Here is a 13,414-nt window from a genome sequence, read left to right as displayed (position 1 = left end):
CGCATCTCGTCTGGGGGTGCCCTCTGCTATTCTTATCCTCCAGGTGTTCAACCCAAAAAAATCTTTGCAGTGAACTTTGCCTCTTCCTGTCTCTCCTCTACCCCGAGTTTAGGAGAAGAGAGGGAGAGGAGCAACAACGAACGGCAAAGGAAACAAATCCATCCACAGGCAGCCCCTTCGCGCCTTCTCCACTGCACCTTGAGCCCCACGGCTGAGAAGCCGCGTCCTGAGACTGTGCCAGCACCGCACGCAGTGCCTGCTGTGTGGTCAGAGCACAGCGTGAGCGGAATGAACGCTGAATAAATAATTATCATCCTACACATCTTCTAAGCCAGAAATAGAGAAATGTTACAGCCCTCAATGGTGGGAACTGCAAAACCTCAGCCCTGCAAAGCATGCCCCATGTAAGGGCAGTGCCACTGCTGCTTGTGCGGCTCAGCTGACCGAGCGGAAAGCCAGAGGGGGCACCTCTGGAGAGTCACCGAGCGCTGCTGCTCCAGTGACCAAACCTCTAGCCTTCTAAGAGGTACGTGTCAACCTCAATCCTAAGCAAGCAGCAAGAAGATGTGGATACATACTGTCTCTTTAAGTTAAATTACCTAGAGAAAACCTATTGTAAAAGAAAAGGCAATGAAAGTAACCACAAAAGTGATGAGACAGAAAAGCCAGGGCTCATATGACCCCCTGGAAGGTTTGCCACTGGCCTTACCTACAAGGCAAATGTGGAAAATCCGAGAAGTCCTCAATGAGAGTGAGGTGGTTTGAGAAAATGCCCACAAATTGTTGGATACATCTCTCTTAAAAACGCAGAGCGCAGGCCAGGCGTGGTGGCTCATGCCGGTAATCCCGGCACTTTGGGAGGCTGAGACAGGCAGATCACTTGAGGTCAAGAGTTCAAGACCAGCCTGGCCAACACTGCAAAAACCTGCCTCAACTAAAAATAACAAAATACAAAAAAGTTAGTCAGGTGTGGTGGCGGGCGCCTGTAATCCCAGCTACTCAGGAGGCTGAGGCAGGAGAATCCCCTAAACCCGGGAGGCAGAAGTTGCGAGGCTGAGCCAAGATCACGCCACTACACTCCAGCCTGGGTGACACAGTGAGACTCTGTCTCAGAAAAAAAACAAAAAGAAAAGAAAAGAAGAAAAAAGGTGGAGCACAATTCCCCTCCCTTAACAGTGGACTGACTTGGTAATGCACATGGAAAGAACACAGTGTGGCAGAAGGGACAGGGTGTGACACCTGAGACTAGGACATGCAGGCCTCGTGACCCCTCCTTGCTATCTCTCTCTTTCTCTCTCTCTCTCTCCAATCACCTGTTCAGGAAAAGCGAATGGCAATGCCACACAGACACGCACGCAGCCCTGTGGGGAGGCCGCAAGGTGCTGGGCTGAGGCCTCCTGCCCTTGCCCTGCGAGAGTACCCTGGAAGTGGGCTGTCCAGCTGGTGTGCAGCCTCAAGAGAGACCCCAAAGACCTAAATGTAAGAGCTAAGACTACAAACCTCTTAGAAGAAAACACCAGCATACATCTCCATAACCTCGGATTAGCCAGCAGTTTCTTAGCTATAACCTTAACTGCGCACAACCAAAGAAAAAATAGGTAAAGTGAACTTCACTGAAATTAAAAACTTTTGTTTGTCAAAAGGTACTACCAAGAAAATGAAAAGACAACCTACTAAATGAAAGAAAACTGATAGCCATCTTATATCTGAAAAGTGTCTAGTACCCAGAATATATATTTTTTAAAAACCTACAACTCAACAATAAAAAGAACAAACAATTTAAAAGTGGGCAAAAAATGTGAATAGACGTTTTTCCAAAGAAGATATACAAATGGTCAATAAGCACAAGAAAAGATGTTCCACATCACTAGTTACCTGGGAAATGCTAATCAATACCTTCATAATACTACTTCATAAAGCACGATACTACTTCATAAAGAAATAGAAGATGGGTGTTGACAAGGATGTGTGGAAACAGGAAATGCTAATCAATACCACAGCACGATACTACTTCATAAAGAAATAGAAGATGGGTGTTGACAGGGATGTGTGGAAACGGGAACACTCACACAGATGGGTGGGAATGTCGAACGGGACAGCATCTGTGAAAAACCACTTGGCATCTTTTCAAAAAGGTAAACACAGAGTTAAGGTATGACACTACAATTATACTTCTACGTATAAACTCAAGCTAAGTTACAATATATGTGCATATAAAAAACTTGTACAGGAATGTTCGTAGAAGCATTATTCATAATAGCCAAAAAGTGTAAACAAACTACATACCCATCAACTACAATGGATAAACCAAATGTGGTCCATCCATACAATGGAATGTTATTCAGCCATAAAAAGGAATAAAGTACTAATACATACCACAACATGGATAAACTTTGAAAATATGCTGAGTGGAAGAAACCAGACACCAAAAGCCACATGTTGTATGATTCCATTAATACAAAACTTCAGAGGAGGCAAATCCATAGGAACAGAAAGGAGGAAGGACTGGGGAGTGACTACTCCCGGGGTTGTTTTACCGGTGGTGATGGTGATAATAGCTGCACACACCAGTGAATGTCCTAAAAACCACTAAAGTCTATAGTGTGTGAATTATATCTTAATACAAACAAGATAAAATGGAAATAAAGGTTTTAAAAACATGCAAATTCTCCTCAAATTGTTCTGCGGACCCAACACTATCTCGATCAAAATCTCAGGGGGTCGTAGAAATTGACAGCTGATTCTAAAATTTATATTTTAGAATCAAAGCAAAGGACTTTATAGGAAAAACAATTTTGAAAAAGACCTGCATTAGAGGACTCATTGTACCTGATTTAAAGACTTATTATAAAACTATAGTAAACAGAACACTTTGGTGCCGGTGAGAAGACAGGAATGGAGTGCAGTGGACTGGAATACAGAGTCCGGACAGATGCCAGCACAGATGGCTGCCTGGTGAAAGAGCAAAGATGACCAATGAAGAAAATAACAGATTTCTGAACAAACAATGCTCAAAGAAATGTACATCCCTGGGGGAAAATGAACCTCACCTCTAATCTTGCACTATATATTTTTAAACTGGCTCAAAATGATGGGGGGTGGGGAATAGATCAGAGACCTAATTAAAAGACCTAAAACTATATAATTTCTAGGAGAAAACAGGAGATAATCTTTGTGACCTTGGGAATGTGCAGAATTCTTAGGACACAGGGACCACAAACCATAAAAGACAAAAATTGACAAATTGTACTTTACCAAGATTAAACACTTCTGTTTCTTTAAAGACATTAAGAAAATAAAAATTCAGGGCACACTTTAGGATAAAACATTTGGAAAATACATATCTGATAAATGGCTGGTATTCATAGTATATAATAAACCCTCACATATCAACAATAAGAAAACAAACAGTACACAAGGTTTTAATTTTAATGGGCAAAATGTATGAACAGACACTTCACCACAGAAGACACACAGATGGTAAACAAGCATGGGAGGAAGGTTCCATATCACATGTCACCAGGAAAATGCAAATTAAAACTGTAATGTGATACCACTACATGCCCACTAGAAAGGAGAAAATTGTAAAAGCTGACAACACCGAATGCTGACCATTTATTTCACAAGCAACAGGAACTCTCATGCACTGCTTGTGGGAATGTACACTGACTGTTGCAGCAACTTGGGACAATGCGTTCATTGGGAGTTTCTTACAAAAGTATACACACACTTACCATATGATCTAGAAAAGCCCACTCCTATGTATTTACCTATGAAAAACGAAAACATACATCCACATAAAGACCGGTACAAGAAAGTTTATAGCAGATTTATTCATAATCTCTAAAACTGTAAATCTCCAACTTTCTATCAATAGGTGAATTGATGTATAAATTGTGGCATATTTATCAAAAATTACTCAGCAACAGTATGAATGCATCTCAAAAGTATCATGGGCAAGGGATAAAGCAGAATCAGAACGTCACATACTGTATGATTCCACATTCTGAGAAAGGCAGAGCTGCAGTTAAACAGATCAGCGATTGTCAGGGGCTTCAGGGGAAGGGTCAGGAGGGAACTTTGAGCTGGTGAAAATATTCTATATATAATATGATTGTGTGGACAGCTAATATCTGCATATATTTGTCGAAACTCATAAAACTGTATCCTTAAAAGGGTGAATTTTATACTATGTAAATTATATCAATATACTTGATGTTAAACAAGATACCAAGAACAAGCCCAAGCAAAATAAATATAAGAAATCTACACTTAAATACACCATAGTAAAACTGTAAAACACCAAAGACATACAGATCTTAAAAGTAACCAGAATTTTAAAAGAAATTCCTTGAACTGAGTATTATTTAAATTGAAAGATGGCTTCTCAACAGCAATGGAAGCCAAAGACGTTAGAATAAAATCTCTTCCATACTCTAAGAAAATAATCTTCCACCCAGAACTTCAACCCAGAGGAGCAGGAGTTAGTATTAGTTTCTCTATTACTAGATTTTCAAACTCTCTACTAAACTCTAATGTGGGATACACAGGCAATTACCATTTAAGTCTTTACGTGGCTGTGAGAAGACACAAGGTGTCATGCTAAATTTAAAACTCATGAATATTTTCTAGCTATTTTCTAGCTATGTCAACAAGGAATATTTTTTAAATGCTGCTGAAAATCTGAGATAATTTCTGGTGGGTCACAAATAGAAACACCAGCAGATTTGGGTAGGTTAGCAGGCCTAATTTAAACAACCACGGCAAAAGAAACGAGCCACTGACATTAATCACCAAAATAAAAAAAACTGTACCGGCAAAGATACAACAAATAAGTCAATACCTTAGATTTCCAGGACACAATTTAAAAGTTTTCTTGGTTTTTCAGCATCAATTTTTTACTGGGTACTTGAACTACTCTTATCATAACCATTTTCATTATGATAATATTATACATATGTTGAACAAAGACTCATCACTACTCCTAAACTTGTAGTCCAAGCTTTTTCTATGCCACATGCCAATATTTTTCCATGAAAATTTAATTTTGGAAAGAAGTCTTGGGTAAAACAATTTCAGAATGACTTAATAAGTAAAATATATTTGACTTATTAAAAATTAAAAATAAAATACAGGTTTTGAAAAAAGGTAGAAGGTTTCAGTTAAAAATAGTTTTTTACCCACATTCTCACCACGATGCATTTTAGAAGAAGCATTATCTGTGGTACAAGTGGCAACAAACAGTAATGAATGTTGTGAGATATGAGTAAATCTAAACAGACACCAATGTATAAAATGTTAGAGAAGGCTGCACGATATTAAAAATACAACAGTTGAGAATGAAAATGCCATTCAAGTCAGGAGAGAATCATCAGAGGTGAGCACTGTGAGATTCCTGCATTCTCTGGAATGTGGACAGAGTACTAACTAATTCTGGACCCTGATAAATTAAGCCTACATATAAGACAAACACAAAAATAAGAGAAATCGAAATTATACAGTGAAGGAGAAAACTGATGAGTAAAACAGTCATCTGTCAATCAAAAGAAGGGAAGAAAGAAAAAATAAGACAGTTGAGCTACATAGAAAGTCCAAAATAAAGCGGTATAATGGAGTCCAAATTATAAGTAATTAAAATAAATGAAAGTAAAGTAAATGTTCTAGTCTTTAAAAGGCAAAGATTGTCAGGAAGGATAAAACAAAAATCCATTACATCCCATTTTAAAAGATTCACTAAAACATAACTCAGATACAGAGACACTGAAAAAAGGGGAAAGAAAAATATATATAGGCAAATACATCAGACAAAGTTTGCTTTAAAACAAGAAGCACCAGCAGAGATAGACTATCTTACATAAAGATTAAAAAGTTCAACTTATCAGCAAGATACTACAATTCTAAACTTACACAGACCTAAGAGCAGAAATGAACAGAAATATAAGAAAATAGGCAAATCTATTAATCCAATCATACCAGCACATGTGAACACAACTGTCATAGTGGCTGATGTATCAGTTGGAGAAACATTTTTCTTTTCTTTTTTTTTTTTTTGGAGACGGGGTCTTGCTCTGTCACCCAGGCTGTCATGCAGTGGTACGATCATAGCTCACTACAGCCTTGACCACCTGGGCTCAAGGATCTTCTTGAGCTCTTGAGTAGCTAGGACTACAGGTGCACACCACTATGCTCAGCTAATTTTTTTTTTTTTTTTTTTTTTTTTAATTTTTGGAGAGACAGGGTTGCTATGTTGCCTAGGTTTGTCTCGAACTCCTGGCCTCAAGCAACCCTCTCACCTTCAGCCTCCCAAAATGCTGAGATTACAGAAGGGTGCCACAGAGAAAAATATCTATGAGGACAGAGAAGACAAGATTATTAAGCTTCACTTAATGGCCATATACCGAAAGCATATATTCAAAATTGTAGAATAGATTCCACTCTCAGATACACAGGTCATTTATAATACGTGACCATATGTGAGCTGCCCTTTGACCACAAACACAAAGATCACCTGGTCCACAATGCAGTGAACTTAGAAACTAAAACAATTAAAATTATTTATATATAAATGTATATTTTTACATGGTTTTTTTTTTTTTTTTTTTTTTTGAGATGGAGTCTCGCTCTGTCGCCCAGGCTGGAGTGCAGTGGCCGGATCTCAGCTCACTGCAAGCTCCACCTCCCGGGTTTACGCCATTCTCCTGCCTCAGCCTCCCGAGTAGCTGGGACTACAGGCGCCCGCCACCTCGCCCGGTTAGATTTTTGTGTTTTTTTTAGTAGAGATGGGGTTTCACCGTGTTTGCCAGGATGGTCTCGATCTCTTGACCTCGTGATCTGCCCGTCTCGGCCTCCCAAAGTGCTGGGATTACAGGCTTGAGCCACCGCGCCCGGCCTACATGGTTTTTAAAGCTCTGTGTATTTGGAATTGAGAAATACTTCTAAGTAACTCATAAGCCAAAAAAGGAGTCACAGTAGAAACAAGATAACATTTATAAGTTAAGGATAATAAAAGTCCTAAATCTATGCACTGCAACATACTTTGAGGGAAATGTACAACTTTAAATGCTTATCTACATTTTTAAAAAGCTGAATATCAATGAGCAAACATCCAACAAAAATTTGAAAAAGAACAGAAACATGAACTGGAAAAAAACAAAATGAAGAAATAAAAACATAAATTAATGAAACAGAAAAACATCCCATAGAAAAAAATCAACAATTGAAAAATTCATGAAAATAAACTAATAAAAAATTAAACTACACAAGTACTAGAATAAAACATGAGTGATTTCCTCTTTAATCTGGGTGTAGAAAAGGCTTTCTAATTGTGAATTAAAAATCTAGATAAAAGATAAATTTGACTATAAAAATTAAAAAATCCTTGGCACAGCAAAATGACATGAGAAAATTTGACAGAAATACTAGGAAGAAAATATTTGCAATGTATTCCACAGGAAAATAAATAATATCCCTAAGATACCAATAAATAAATAAATGTTTAAATTGAGGGGACAAAAAAGACCAAAAACCGTGTAGAAAAATGTATAAAATACATGAAAAGAGACATAAAAACGTCCTTAAACCTATGAAAAGATGTTCTACTTCACTCACAAGAAGAGAAATGTAAGTTAAAACTACACTGAGCTACACTGTTCAGGCATCACTTTGGCAAAAATTCATGAGCTGAAGAACAGACCCCGTGGTGTGGCTGTGGGTGGTGAGGGCGGTGGCCACCCCTGAAGGGGATTTGCAACTGTCTAACTGAAGTAGGAGCACGGAGCACTGCCACTGAACCCAACTACCACACCGCTAAGGCCTTTCCAGGAGATACAGTCACACAAATACAAATGCACAAGGCTATTCACCACTGCACTGTGTGTAACTGCAAAATATCATAAACTACGTCATCATCCCACCATCACGAAACCCAAACGAGGATGCAGCACTGGGCAGCAGAGGAAGCAAAAGGAAGAATGAGGACGATCACTCCACCCTGGTACGGAGCGACTCCAGGGATGCTGTTTAATAGAAAACACAAAGTACAAAAAGGGAGATGTAGATGGTGGCATGGCACTGTGAATGTAATTAATGCCACTGAATTATACACTTAAAAACAGCTAAAATAGCAAATGTAATGTTATATTCGTTTACAATAAAAATAGTAAAAAGAGAACATATGTAGCAAGATACATTATGTACATTTTAGGTGAGAAAGAAGAGAAACAGAAAACATACATATGGAGGGCTAATTGTAAAAATGTGTTTGCCTAGAGGTATGCCAGCAAACGTTTAACAAACAGCTCCTGGGGTGGGAGGGAGGACCCGGCCTGTAGTGTTTGCCAGTTTCCTTCCATGTGCAAACCCTCCCACTGTGGGCGATTTCCAACCTACTGCCATGATGTCACTAAACACAGAACTGGGAAGAGATGTGCAGAAGTGGCTCCAGGAGCTGGTGAGAGACCACCTTGGAACATCACTGTCATGTACTAGGCGTGGGGATAACAGGAAAAGAAAGGACTTTGTGGGACTCGTCTGTTTTATACACGCAGATATATGCATGTATATGTGCATATATACACACACACACACACTTACATGCATGTATGTTTACACAGAGGTGTGTATGTGTACATGCACGTACTTCCCAGCTCTGACCCCTAACATTGTTAGAAGCAAAGACACCTGACAGCAATAAGCCTACCTCGTACCCAGATATTGCTCCTTGGTAACATTTTCACACTACAAAAACTAGAGCCCTTCAAACATCTATCTGGTGGACTCCAGGGCTGGGTAGGTTAGGTACAAGATGGGCCGGAAACATTATATGGAAAAGTTAGGAAACTGTTTCTTTAAATAAGGCAGATGGTAGCAGGAAGAGAAAGGAAGCTGGGAACTAAAGAGGGAAGGAACCGGGAATTGGTCTGGTGGGCTCCCACTGATCAAATCTAGGAGAATTTGAGCACAAAATCCTCAAGGACAGTGATGAATGAGACACTAGGACAGCGGTGAATTAAGACACAGGAGTCCAGGACAAGAAGCTGGTAAGAGATGAACAGATAAGCAAATGGAGAAGAAGGGAGGGGCCTGCTCCCAGCAGATAGCTAAGTCTGCATGGGGGCTGCACAAGCGCCACTTACAGCCATCACAGTAAAGACGGGCCTAGGCAGAAACCAACCACGGCTAAGTCCAGGGGAAATGCCACGAGATGTAGGATTTCCGCATGGTCTTCCAGGGGCTTCCTGCAGATGGTTTATTAGTCATGAGTGGTAACCAAAGTCGGGAGAAGCCAAAGAGCTCTGCAGTGAGTCAGCAACCTCACACCCCAAGGTGGGGCAGAGGGTTGCTCTGCACCTGGTGAGGTGAGGCCCTGAGGAAGCCCAATCCCATGGAGGCAGGCACCAGCCAAGCGTGCGCCACTGAACCCTATCACAGGAGTCCCCGGACATGCCCCAAAGGAGGAAACGTCTACTTATTAAAAGAGACTATTCTTCAAAACGTCAATGTCATGAAAGTGACAGAAAGGCTGTGGAAAATGTTCCTGATTGACAGAGACGACAGACACACGAGTAGGTGCCAACACCTGATCCCAGACCACATCCTGTGCTGGAGGGAAAACAATATAAAAGACATTACTGAGGGAATGGAAATACTGGGGTGTAGCATTAAGATGGGTTTTGTAAAATGGTGCTGTGGTGATGAGAGGACACCCCTATGCCCAGGAAACAGCACCTCTCCACCCTCCAAATAACTTTCTTGACTCCACAGGGACCAATGTCTAGCAGCACCCACGTGCTCTCTGTCTCTTAATTTTCAAAGTTTCTCTACTAACTCATTTTCAGGCTTTAAACATAACCAAGTAGCTAATACTAAAGATGCAACCCAAACACCTCCCTTCTAGGCCCCAAGTTTTCAGAGTCAAACATCTCACACAGCCATCTCCACCCCTCCCTGTCCCTCACTCCTCAAGCTGGCTCAATCTGGCTTCCTCTGCACCTTCTCAAAGTGACTCAGGACCTCTCGACCATCCCTGTGCCAAGTCCCATGCCATCTTTCAGCTCTCATCTGCTGTGCTTTCCTCCCTTCTCAAGCTGGAACAAAGAAAAAGTGCTTCCTGGTGATGCAGCGTGACTGAGGGGTGCTCACACAGGCACTCTCATTACACGCTGGTGAACGAGTAAAATATCCGTGACTCTGGGTGGTAATTTGACCATGAGTACTTGAGATCTGAACTTCTTACAATCTAATAGTAATAAAGCGAAGGAGAGAAGGTTCTGAAAAGGGGGAACAATGGGCTGGACTCTGCTCCAATGCTGACTCATCTTTAGTTTCTGTTTCTTTACTGATAACAAGGGTTAATTCTCCAAGGTTTTGGAGAATTACAGGAATTAAGTGAGGAACCTTTGCAGCGAATATAGTAATGATTAAGGAAACCATCTTCTCACAGGTCATATTTTGTTCCTAGAAAGACACGGGTGGTTCTTGCCCTCTTTGTAAAAGCTGAAGGAACCTTCCCCCAAGGGTCAGGGCAGGACCAGGTCAGGAAACCCAGTCTCACAGATGGAAAAGCAGCACAGAGAGGGAAGGAACCCAGCCGAGGTCGCGTGGTGATCTGGGAGAGGGGACGGAAGCAGAACACAGTCTCTGGTTTCTCAGGCTAGTCCTGCTCCACCGGCCCAGCTGGGTCCCTACCGGACACTTCTCTTCCCAGGACTTGTGCTCAGACTCTGCCAGCTTAACACAAGGGAACAATGACAACAGCTCACCGCTGTGCTCCTAACAACAGCTGCCCCCAACTGCAACCAGCGCTGCTGGATGTGGCCAGAGGCAGAAGCTCAGCAAAGAAGGTACACGTGGATGCAGCCGTGTTCGGAGGAGTCCCATCTTGGGTTTGCTGCGAAGGCAGAGGCTGGGAAACAGGTGGGTAAAGTCAAGCCCATTGACTCACTACCAGGTGAACAAAGCTGTAGGGCTGTACCTCAGCCTGTACCTCAGAAAAGCAAAATGGCCAGAGCACTTGGAGTAAAGCTCATACCCACACCGAAAGCCTCAACCTAGCTCTATCACTGACTGCCCTTCATCACCAAAGACAGGGTGGCCTCTGTGACACAATTCGCACAGGGCCTATGGCACAAACGCATGAACACTACACAGAATGAAGTAAGCTGTCAAGTGTCACCGCAGATCCAGAGGAAGACGACGGAGGCCTGGGAGGAGCAGGAGACTGGGATGGATGCAGCTCACCATGCACGCTGACGAGCAAGAGTAGACAGGCTGCATCTCCAATGAACAGATAGTGCCTTTGTAAAATAAAAGCACACAGAAATGCTGACTCCCACCTGTCTAAATGTGCACACAGAGGAAATTCTTCTCCACCATCCCCGGCCACCACGGACCAGCAACAACGGCTCTCTAGATCCATCACTGTCTCTGCACGCAGGGTCGCCAGACAGCCTGGCAGCACGGCACGGAGGAGGGATGAGTCATCACGAAAAATGATCATCCCTCCATGCCAGGCTGCAATCTGATCTCAACCTCTGGGAGGGCAGCACTCTCCAAATCCCTGTGAGGGGGAAAAAAGCAAAGCGGAGAAGGTCCAGAAGGAACGCTACCTAGCCAAGGAGAAAACTCAGAGGAAGGAAAGAAGGGCACCAGTGCCATGAGACCTCCGCTGGGCCCATGGCAGTCTGCCCTCCCTTGAGAGGTGTGCCACACCATTTCCAATAAAGAACCTGAGATTCGCTGAGGCTGCAGAGCTTCTGCTGGCTGGCGAGGAGGGGGGTAAGGGCAAGACCTCAGCCTCTGTGACTGAGAGCATGTGGAAACGCCCTGCCCCAGCCGGTCAAGACCTCCAGGTCTTCCCTGGCCCTCCTGGTTCTGGGGCCCACATTTCCACAGTGCAATAGTGCCGCCCATCCCCGCAGGCCCTGGGTCTTGGCTGGGAGGGCTGGAACAGCCCTGCTGCGTCACCACAGCAGCGCCCATGAATGCCAGGTTTGTGCTGGCTAGAATCCAGGAGGCTCAGCAGGCCCAGAACTCACCCCCCAGCCTGGTGCTCCTCTTAGAACAAGGATGCCCGGTGGGCTTTGCAATTGATATGGCTTGGCTGTGTCTGCACCCAAATCTCATCTTGAACTGTAGGTCCCATAATCCCCACGTGTTGTGGGCAGGACCCGGTGGGAGGTGATTGAATCATGGGGGTGGGTTTTTCTCATGCTGTTCTCATGGCAGTGAGTGAGTCTCACCAGAACTGATGGTTTTATAAAAAGGCAGTTCCCTTGCACACGCTCTCTTGCCTGCCACCATGTAAGATGCACCTTTGATCCTCCTTCCCTTCGGCCATGATTGTGAGGCCTCCCGAGCCATGCGGAACTAAGTCCACTAAACCTCTTTTTCTTTATAAATTACCCAGTCTAGGGTATCTCTTCATAGCAGTTTGAAAACGGACTGATCCAGTGATGCTGACACAACACCGTGTGGGCGCTATGTCTGCCTTCACACAACGCCAACACTCTTGCAAGTGTGCCTCACTCTGAAGGGTGGGTGACCCCACGTCCTCACTCACTCCTCTCCTGGCCACTATTCAGTGCCTCCTATGTCCTCATCCTTGCCTATGGAGGCAGAAGCTCTTCCCCTGTCCTCTCCTCCCCTTGTCTGTGAAGACAGAGCTTTGGCTGAGCCCAAGGCTGCCCAGCGGGAGAATGTGTTGCCCAGCTCCTCTGCAGAAAGGGTCGCCTGGCACATGTTAGACACACCTGGTCTCAGATACCATGATACAAGTCAGCATAACTTGGGCCTCCAGTTCTTAAAATGAAGTTGCCCCCTATTGCATCCACAAGCTAGAACACACGAGGTGCACCTGGGTTCCTTCCAACTCTGCAGTCATGACAACATAGCAAGAGACAGAAACCACACATCAAGAATGGCAGGCCACCCAGAGCCCAGGCCAGGGAAGGCCTCACAGAGCCCAGCCCTCCCATCCTGGAACGATGATGTCAACAAGAGCATCTGACCTTATGAAATAAAGCTGGTGGGTCTGGGAAGCTCTGTGTTTCTGTGGCTTACCCTTTCCCCTGGGTTCAACTCCTCCTCTTGGCACATGGCTCTCTGTATGCCCCACACCGCCCCCTCAGCTGTGAGCTGGGATTCCAAAAGCCTCCATGGCATGTCTCCTACGGGTCTCACACAGAAGTCTGTCTGCTCCCCGCAAACGCCAGACTGTTTTTCTTCCAATGCGATCACTCCATCTCCCAGGACTACAGGCAGCATAAAACCCCATGGGGTCCCTCTGGGCACCTTCTCCACTGCTCACACTGTACCCTGCTGCTCTGTGATAGCCTGTGACATGCCCACAGTGGGTGCCACTCTTCCATCCCCAAGCCCCACAGCCATCTCCTACAAAACACCCACAATCACAAAG

General features: G+C 43.6%; 1 protein-coding gene across 25 annotated transcripts in view; it reads right to left on the bottom strand.

The window, feature by feature from the left end:
- The window catches only part of PCBP3 (poly(rC) binding protein 3), a 273,001-nt gene that overhangs the window by 168,321 nt on the left and 91,266 nt on the right, over positions 1-13,414 (bottom strand). For 3 of the 25 annotated variants that reach the window (XM_033232642.1, XM_033232643.1, XM_033232645.1), the window contains one exon: positions 3,735-3,770. The exons of the other annotated variants lie outside the window; for them this stretch is intronic. The gene's annotated coding sequence lies outside the window, so the exon portion shown is untranslated. The remainder of the gene's footprint in view (positions 1-3,734; positions 3,771-13,414) is intronic. 25 annotated transcript variants of the gene reach the window in all.

The sequence above is a fragment of the Trachypithecus francoisi genome, unplaced genomic scaffold, assembly GCF_009764315.1.
Source record: "Trachypithecus francoisi isolate TF-2019V2 unplaced genomic scaffold, Tfra_2.0 Lachesis_group14, whole genome shotgun sequence".
Taxonomy (NCBI): domain Eukaryota; kingdom Metazoa; phylum Chordata; class Mammalia; order Primates; family Cercopithecidae; genus Trachypithecus; species Trachypithecus francoisi.
This window is presented reverse-complemented; position numbering and strand designations above follow the sequence as displayed.